The sequence below is a fragment of the Theropithecus gelada genome, chromosome 4 (assembly GCF_003255815.1).
Source record: "Theropithecus gelada isolate Dixy chromosome 4, Tgel_1.0, whole genome shotgun sequence".
Lineage (NCBI taxonomy): Eukaryota > Metazoa > Chordata > Mammalia > Primates > Cercopithecidae > Theropithecus > Theropithecus gelada.
The window spans coordinates 159135103-159145037 of NC_037671.1; positions in this window are offsets into that span (position 1 = coordinate 159135103).

Genomic DNA, 9935 nt, shown 5'->3' on the forward strand with positions numbered 1-9935 from the left:
TCCCTCCCTCCCTCCCTTCCTTCCTTCTCTCCTCCCTCCCTCCCTCCGTTCCTTCCCTCCTCCCTCCCTCCTTCTCTCCCTACCCTCCTTCCTTCCTTCCCTCCTCCTTCCCTCCTTCCCTCCTTCCTTCCTTCTTTCTTTCCCAGGACAATACTCCAGGAGTTGCTTCCTCTCTGCACACACCTTTGCTCCAGCAAATAGACATATTGTATCACCCTCCAAACCCTCTTTTGACCCAGCCTGACTCCTGTGCACCCTGTCTTCCCATTTCCATCAGAGGAAGCACTTCAAAGAGGCCTTCTATTTTTCACGTCTCTGTCACCCTACTAGGAGTAGACAAAACTCCTCAGGGTCTGGAGAAATGGCCTTCAGGACTGACTGTATTGGAATCCTTGAGCAGATGCCTAAAAATCTCCATGTCTATCAGTTGTGTCAGTTCATTACTACTGTTCCCAGGGAAAAGAGATAGGAGATTCTTCCTCTAGTTTGTTGTATTGTTTGTTTGTTTTGTTTTGTTTTTGAGATGGAGTTTCACTCTTGCTGCCCAGGCTGGAGTGCAATAGCATGATCTTGGCTCACTGCAACGTCTGCCTCCCAGGTTCAATGGATGCTCCTGCCTCAGCCCCCTAAGTAGCTGGGATTACAGGGTCATGCCACCACGCCCAGATAATTTTGTATGTTTAGTAGAGATGGGTTTTTACCATGTTGGCCAGGCTGGTTTCGAACTCCTGGCCTCAGGTGATCCACCTGCCTCGGCCTCCCAAAGTGCTGAGATCACAGTTGTGAGTCACCACACCTGACCAGAAATTCTTCCTCTAGTTTGTTTAAACAACTCTAAAACAATCAAACTTTGGTGATTACCAGGGACTGAGGATGAGGGTGCAAGGAATAAGGGGTGACTGCTTAATGTGTAAGAGGGTTTTCTATGGGGTGATGAAAATATTTTGAAACCAATTAGAAGGGTTGATTGCCTAACACCGTGGATATAGTGAATGCCACCGAATTTTATACTTTATAATAATTAATTTTATATTATGTGAATTTTATCTCAATAAAAAAGCTATTAAGGAGAAAAGCTTATCTAATGCATTCTAGCAAAAAAAAAAAAAAAAAAAAGCTTTAAAATTAACAAAACTAAGCCAGACATGGTGGCATGTTCCTGTAGTCCTAACTACTTGAGAGGCTGAGGAGGCAGGATTCCTTGAGCCCAGAAGTTCTAGGCTGCAGTCAACTATGATGGACCACTACATTTCAGCTTGGATGACAGAGCAAGACCTTGTCCCATGTCTCACATATAGATATATGATTTGGAAAATTGTTGTTTGCACATGAGGCACTGAACATTGAAAACTCTCTCTCTCTATATATATATATGTTTAAAATATATCTTTTTTTATATATCATATATTTATATATAAAATATATATCTAGTAAAAATATATAAATATACATATACACATATGTATTTCTGATGGGTTACTCATTGGGGGATGAAACTAATGATTAATTAGACAGACTGGTTCTTGTACAGATGAACAGTCTACTGCACATTTTGTTTTCTTGACAAATAGAATGTTGGACCATGAAGATCCAATAATACAAATTTTCTTAGTATATAACTTGGTCTAGTGTCTGTTATTCATTCACACTGGGGCCGTAGGAAGAAAGATAAAACAATTTTTAAACATATATGAAAAAAGTACATTTCATTATATTCCTCTTAACCAATTTGGATAATTGTTGTTTGCACACGAGACACTAAACATTAAAAACTCTATAAAAGTGAATTATATAAAACATGGAAAGAAGAGAAAGAAAAAAGCTATAATTATTTAGCAATTTCCAAAATATTTCAGCCTCAGTTTCAGGCCTCCTCATTTTAAAGTGGAGAAGAGCTGCACACTGGGGACTAATTTGCATTGATAACATGCTGTGCCTTAATAGGCCTCCTGCAAAAGCTGAGACTGTGAATGGGATCAATAGTGCAGATTCTTTACTAAGGCTTTCTAAGGCTTTTTAATGCATTTAACCACAACTAGGTATTAGTCTTAATAAGCTTTCCAAGCTTTGACTATTATCGTTCCTTAGAGTATTAATAAGAAATACGGAATTGTGCATTGTATTCCCATTAAGTAAGCAAATTCATATTAGAAATTATTATGAAGCTAATTATTTGGGAGAAGAAAAGCCATGCTCCTGGTTGGGAAATCATGCCACTGTACTGCCAGAAAATGAAGATACCCTTCATTCTTGGAGCATCTTCTCTGAAGCAATGTCTGAGTATATTTCCCCAATCTAAATCAATTATTTGGCTTCCCTGCATGAGGGTGAGCAAAGTTACCTATCTGCATGATTTTGGCCTTTCTGGGTTGAGGGGCTTCCCCAAGGCCTGGAGGAGACCTGCAAGGCTGGCCAGTGGGTGGTTACGGAGTTGAACTCTTCCACTGGGGGTTCGCTGTTGCAGCTGCCATTGACTGTCTACTGAGCACTGGGCATGTCTCATGTACTCATTCATCCCTCACAAACAACAGCCCTACTTTGCAAACATGAAAACAGTACACACATCTAGAAAGTGGGAGCTAAACTTCAAACCCAAGTCGATACAACTCTTAAGTCCTTTATTCTTTCTAAGGCACAAACCTGTCTCTGCTGGGAATTAGCAAAAGGAAAAATTCCTTTCTGGCTTTAAATATGCAGGAATGAGAGTAGCGCAGAGGCTTCCTATTTTCTGAGAGGTTGGCTGGGTCTACACTCAGTTACCACAGAGGACCTGGGAGGTGAAAAGAGAATCTGCATTGGCCTCCTCCTTCATACATTAGTTGAACTTGAAAACAGAAGTAGAGTCATTAAATTGGTTCCCTGACACTTTCTGGGAAGAGGTAAATATTATCCCAGTTTTTCATTTAGACAATGCCAGCCAGAAATATTAAGAAGTATCTCTCACAGTCAAGGAAGTGGTAGTAGGGTGCAAGTGAGAAGCTGGGTTGAATTGACATTTTAGATTTCTTACTGGGCTTTAATTGCTACACCATATTTTTAAACATTAAAAATGTCTCCTAAGTGTTTGGGCAAGAAGTTTTTGAACATCAAAATCCAATTCTCTGCCGATTAACAGTCATTTAATTTAGAAGTACCTAATTGAGTTTTCAGATTTTAAAGAACTTATGGACTGGAAACTCACAGGCCATATTTCAGCCCCAAGCTAAATTGTTATGGGCAAGTTATATCCTTTCTAATAGACCTTGAACTGCTGTGACTTTTCCTTGCAGGTATAACTACAAAGATCCTTTGCTTGAGTTTAATCTCCACCTGGACTTGAATCTGTAATGAATCATCAGCCAGAGTCTATGTTTCCATCTCAGGAAGACAGCTGGGTGAAAAGGTCAGAGAAAGCTGATCTTTTTAAAAGTGATCCCAGCAAACATATCTCATTTAAAATCTTCTGGCCAGGTGCGGTGGCTAACGCCTTGTAATCCCAGCACTTTGGGAGGCCGAGGCAGGTGGATCACGAGGTCAGGAGTTCAAGACCAGCCTGGCCAAGATGGTGAAACCCCATCTTTACTGAAAATACAAAAATTAGCCAGGCACACTGGCACACACTTGTAATCCCAGCTACTCAGGAGGCTGAGGCAGGGAATTGCTTGAACCTGGGAGGCGGAGGTTGCAGTGAGCCCAGATCACACCACTGCACTCCAGCCTGGGCGACAGAGTGAGACTGTGTCTCAAAAAAAATAAAAATAAAAACAAATAAATTAATTAAAAATAAAATCTTCTGTAAATTGGCATTTTCCTTTCTTCTTTGTATCAGTGCCTGTGCTTTGATGAACAGGAGAGAATAAACATTCTGGTTTACATAAAATTTGTTAATATAATTGGCATTAGGGCTTATGAAGCTTCAGAAAACAAAGAGCTAATAATATTACACTTAAAATGTTAGATTTTATGTCAGATACTGTGGGCATGTTTTTGAACTAGTGTGATTTGATATGTAGTCAAGGGACACTTGCATATCAAAGAGGATGGTGATGAGTGACAGGCAAGTTAGTGGTGCATACAGATTTCTTTTTTTTTTTTTTTTTTTTTTTTTTGAGACGGAGTCTCGCTCTGTCGCCCAGGCTGGAGTGCTGTGGCCGGATCTCAGCTCACTGCAAGCTCCGCCTCCCGGGTTCCCGCCATTCTCCTGCCTCAGCCTCCCTAGTAGCTGGGACTACAGGCGCCCGCCACCTCGCCCGGCTAGTTTTTTGTATTTTTTAGTAGAGACGGGGTTTCACCGTGTTAGCCAGGATGGTCTCGATATCCTGACCTCGTGATCCACCCGTCTCGGCCTCCCAAAGTGCTGGGATTACAGGCTTGAGCCACCGCGCCCGGCCTGCATACAGATTTCTATGACTAAGTTTTGTCCAAATGTTTCTACAAGAAATGAACTGCATACAAGCAGGATTCAGGCTTCCAAAGACGTAACCACCCAAAATGCCTACTACAAAATAGTGTATCTCAGTCTTCATAGTTTTATTGTAGTAATTTGAGAGATTAAATTACTACATTTAAGTGGAACTTCTAGCACAATATCTGACAAGTATCGGAGGCTGTATAAATATTTCTTGAGTGAATGCATGAATAGATGAATGAATAAGAAAGTGACAGAATCAAGCAAGTTCCTTTTGTGTTGCACTGACTTTTAAAAAGAGTTTTTAAGTCTGAAAGTGCTCTCAAGGTGAATATGACTGCACTACAGAAACAATTCTTGAGCAAAATAAGTTTTCTCTGAAAGAATTCCCGTATGGAAAATTACTGTTGGTATCCTCAGAATTTGTTTGGCAGAAACACCAAGGAATTTCAAGGGGAAAGACAACCTGGCTTTTAGCCTCAAGAAGGACAGGTGTAGGTTTCCAGGTGTGAGGTTGTGAATGCAAAGGAGAAGCACCTGACATGAGGGATATCTTCACCCTTGGATGCAGCCAAATGCCAGTAATACTTCTGAAAGCTTTTCCTGTGGACTGATGAAGGTGTGGAAGCTGTGGGTTCTACACAGGACCCAGGACCTATGCCAGGACTTAGATGATGAAGTCACTATGAAGAGATTCATAGTTGCCTGGAAAGGCACTGAATCCCTAAAACTGAACATGTGGAGTGTGATAGGAACTGCATCATGGATTTTGAAATCAGACTTCTTGAATTTGAATAAAAACTCAACCAGTAGCTGTGATTCTTACTTGACTTTGTTGAGACTCAGGCTCTTTATGTGAAAAATGAAGGTAATAAAACCTACTCTATAGAGGGATGAGTGACTATATGTAAAGTGACTAGTCTCTTAGTGATTAGCTGGATAAATAGTAATGATGGACATTATTGAAGAAACACACTTCTACTACTTTAGACAGTTACACATTGTTTATTGTGCACTTACTATAAGCCAGATGTATGCTAGGTATCATATTTAGTGTTTATTAAACAAATATGGCCTCCGTTCTCATGGAGTTTACTGTCTAAGAGGGAAGATAGATATTAAACCAACAATCCTTAGGCAGAAAAATCAAAAGATATAAAATGGCCTTTGGCGATCCAACAATCCAAGCATTACCATTTCCAACTACTTGTGACTCTTTTCTTTCCCTAGTCTCCTTCTCTTCTCATTGACTATAGGGAATTTCAGAAGAAATGTAGGACTATTCACTTCTCTAGTCATAATAGGTTTCAAAGTTACAGGCTTCAAGAAAGCTTAATTTGGGTTATTCAATATCTTGATCAACATTTTTATTGCAGAGAATAGAATCTCCTGCAGCTAGCATAAGCAGAATGGTATGTACTAGGAAGTATAAATAATTCCCAAACTATTGAGAGATCTGAGGAAATGGGTTCAGGCTGATTTGCCAGAAATGAGCCTCAAACCACAGTGCAGAACCAGACCATTAAGGATGGTGCATAGAGGTGACAGATATTGATCAGGAAGCTATGAACTAAAGAAGTGGCCACCTTAGCTTCCAGGTACAAATCCACACCTCTCTGCTACAGTCTACCCCAGCAAAGTGAGTGCCCGTACCATGCCTTTATCCCCATGTGACTCAGTTCTGGATCAAAGTTTTGTGTGAATGCATCTAATTGGAAGTGCCCAAAGCACATGGAGAGCTGCACTGCAAAGACAATTGGCAGATGTGGTATCAGCTTTCTGGCCTTGGCACTTTCACGGGGGCCTGGAGTGGGTATAGAGCAAGGCAAGGCATAGCATCTATCATAAAAGTGACTGGTAGGAACAGGCTCATTGATTGATCTAGGGCATCTCTTTATAAGAAGAGCAGATTCTCTTGTGTCTTCATCCATTTCATCGGCTTCATTGCAGAGGAGCTACCCTTTTAAACTGTTTAGTACCCTTATTCAGTCAACCTATAATAGATGTTGTCATTCTCTGTGTCTTGCAATCCTTTTGCAGTAAATGCCTGGCCTGAGAGAGGTGATTTATTAAGAGAAGCCTATCAGCATCAGATGTTAGTTTTTTAATGTGCATGGAGTTTCATTACCAGTTTTGCCATTTGCTAGTTAATATGACTTGCAGGTGCAGCTGGTGAAATGGCTCTAGAAATGGAATGTAATTTCCGTGGCCAATCCAAATCTTTCAACCTCCTGATTTGTTTATCGGAAACCAAAACTGTTAAGAAGAAAGCTAAAAAGTAGGGAAAAAATTTTTAAAAAGTTATCATTTGTCATGAGTTCCAAAACAGAAGTCTGTTTGTGTGCATGTGTGTTGACCAAATTTATTTATTTATTTATTTATTTATTTATTTTATTTTATTTTTTTGAGATGGAGTCTTACTCTGTCACCCAGGCTGGAGTGCAGTGGCATGAGCTCAGCTCACCGCAACCTCTGCTTCCTGGGTTCAAGCGATTCTCCTGCTTCAGCCTCCTGAGTAGCTGGGATTACATGTGCATGCCAGTGTGCCTGGCTAATTTTTGTATTTTCAGTAGAGATGGGGTTTTCACTATGTTGGCCAGGCTGGTCTCGAACTCCCAACCTCAGGTAATCCGCCCACCTCGGCCTCCCAAAGTGCTAGGATTATAGGCGTGAGCCACAGCACCCAGCCCCAAATTTAAACATAACTAATTAAATCAGGTGAATGTGGATTATGGGTGTTTATAGTTGGTAAAAATTAAAGTAAGTTCATCAGTTTCACAGTCCATGCCAACCATTCATCAAAGACATTATCTTCACAAATAATGCTACTATCCCATCTGTCTTAGAAAGTTTTCCTCGGCCAGGCGCAATGGCTCATCCCTTTAATCACAGCCTCCTGGCTGTTTGTGACAACCTTTTAAATCTAGGTAGAGGAAGCCAGGTTCTCACAGCTCTGGCATTCTCCATGCCTGCAGACTTAACATCATGTGGATGCCACCAGAATTTGCTGTTTTCATCTTCTGAAGCTGTAGCCTGAGTCACGCCTGGGCCTCCTCAAGCCATGACTAGCACAGCCAAGGAGTGCTGTGCTGGGACACAGAGAGCAGAGACCTGAGACAGGTCTGGGCAGTAATCCAATGAAGGGTGTCCTGGGTCCATCCTCTAAAAATATTTTGCCCTCCTGGAGTTCAGCCTGTGATAGGAGGGACAGCCTTGGAGAGCTCTGAAATGCCTCTGGGGTCTTTTTTCCCATTGTCTTGATGAACAGCCCATGGTTCCCTTCTATCTGTACTAATCTCTTCAGTAAATGGTTGCCTGGCCACATCTTTGTGTGCTTTATAGTTTTTTACACGGCTGGGCTGAGAATTTTCCAAATTTTTCTGCTCTGCTTCCCTTTTAATTATAAATTTCATCTTTAAATAATTTGTTTTCTCTAGTATCTTACTATAAGCAGTTAAAAGTAGCTGTGCGGCAGCTTGAGTGCTTTGCTGCTTAGATATTTCTTCTGCCAGATAGCCTAAATTGTCACTCTTAAAAATCTGCCTTCTGTAAAGCCCTCAGGCATGGACACGGTGCAGCCAAGTTCTTTGCGCTCTCTCTCTCTCTCTCTCTCTCTCTCTCTCTCTCTCTCTCTCTATATATATATATATATATATATATATATATATTTAACAAAGATGGCCTTTACTCCAATTTCTGATATGTTATTTCCCAGTTCCATCTGAGACCTCATTAGGATTGCCTTTACTATCTATTTTTCTACTGACAGTCCAGTTGTGACCACTTAAGCAATCACTTAAGAGTTCCAGATGATCCCTAGTCTTCTCTTCTCAGCTCTCACCAGAACTGCCCTTAATGCTCCATTCACAGAAATACAGGCTTTTTTTCTAGCCTATTTCTCCAAATTCTTTCAGTGTCTACCCATTACCCAGTTCCAAAGCCATTTCCACATTTTCAGATATTTATTCTAGCAACAACTTCACTTCTTGGTAGCAACTTTCTGTCTTTGTTTTCTGTTGCTATAACAAAATACTTGAGACTGAGTAATTTATAAAGAAAAGAAGTTTATTTGGCTCATGGTTCTGGAGGCTGGGAAGTCCAAGAGCATGGTGGCAGCTTCTGGCAAGGGCTTTAGTACCACATCATAACATGGCAGAAAAGCAAAAGGTCAAGCGAGCATGTGCAAAAGAGATCACAAGAGTGAGCCAAGCTTGCTTTTGTAACTATCTGGTCTCATAGAACTAACTAATTCTTGCATTAATGGTATTAATCCATTCATAAGGGCTCTGTCCTCATGATCCAATCAACTCTTAAAGGCTCCACCTCTTAATATTATTACAATGACAATTAAGTTTCCAGCACATAAACTTTTGGGGGATACATTTAAATCATAACATTGCTATACACTGAAGACTGAAAACCAGAGGTCTACACACATTAGGTAATTTGAAAAATAATGAGATGAATCAGGAAGCCAGCTGGCCAGCAAGTATCCAGTGTGAAGGGGTAGTGGTCAGGCCCTGCCTGAAAATCTAGAGGCTTTGTACCCACCACCTTTCCACAGCCAAAATGTGTGGTTGTCACCAAAAGAAACAGCTACACTGTGGCCCTTAGGACTAGTCCTAATTTGAGGCACCAGTGACTTTAAAAGCTCTGGTCAAACACTCACATCCCAAGCATTGAACTACTCAAAATGCTTTTTCAGAACTAATCCTGAGTTCTGATTCTGTTACCTGGGCTTGTAGCTATTCCAGACACCCAGACTGATTAGGGCCCCAGTCCCCATAAGGGTTCTTCATTTATTTCCAGTGTATAATGCCTTGCTTCTGAATCCACCTAGCTTTCAGCCCCTGTAATATTGGGGTGTTGCTTTGATTGTACCTGCTCTCCTCTCACCCTGCAGGGACTAGAGTCCTTCTTTGAACCATACACAGAAGTCCTGTCCCTATTCCCCAGTGACAGAGTTTCCCAAAGCAAACAAAGTTCTTTGTTTATGAATTGACCAACTCCTGAATTCTTTACTGCTTGTTAGGTCATCTGATGCCAAATGCTTACCTGGACTCCTGAATGTTGGCTTTTGTCTACTTCTAGTAAACCCACAGGTGAAGTGGTTCTGAAATTTTAGTGTGCATCAGAGTCCTCTGGAGGGTCTGTTAAAACACAGATTACTGGGCTGCAACCCATGAATTTCTGATTCTGCAGGCTTGGGGATGGGGCTAGAGAATTTCCATTTCTAATGTGTTCCCAGTAGAGGCTGGGACCTGCATTTTGAGAAGCACTGCAGGCCTGCTAACAGATTGTTAGAATTTTTTCAGAAGGTAAGCCTGCACCCATCCTCTAGGAAGCAAGACTGATTCATGGTCCCAGGGCCTCTGATTTTTCCAAATGTGATTTCAGTTTTTGAGGTCATATCTAGCCTGATGAAAGTTGGCGAGATATGATCAATCTACCCTCCTTAATATAGTGGCTATTTGACTGAATTCATTCACGAATTCCACTTCCAAACTACTTTGTAGATACAGATGCAGAACTATATTTTTTGCAGGAT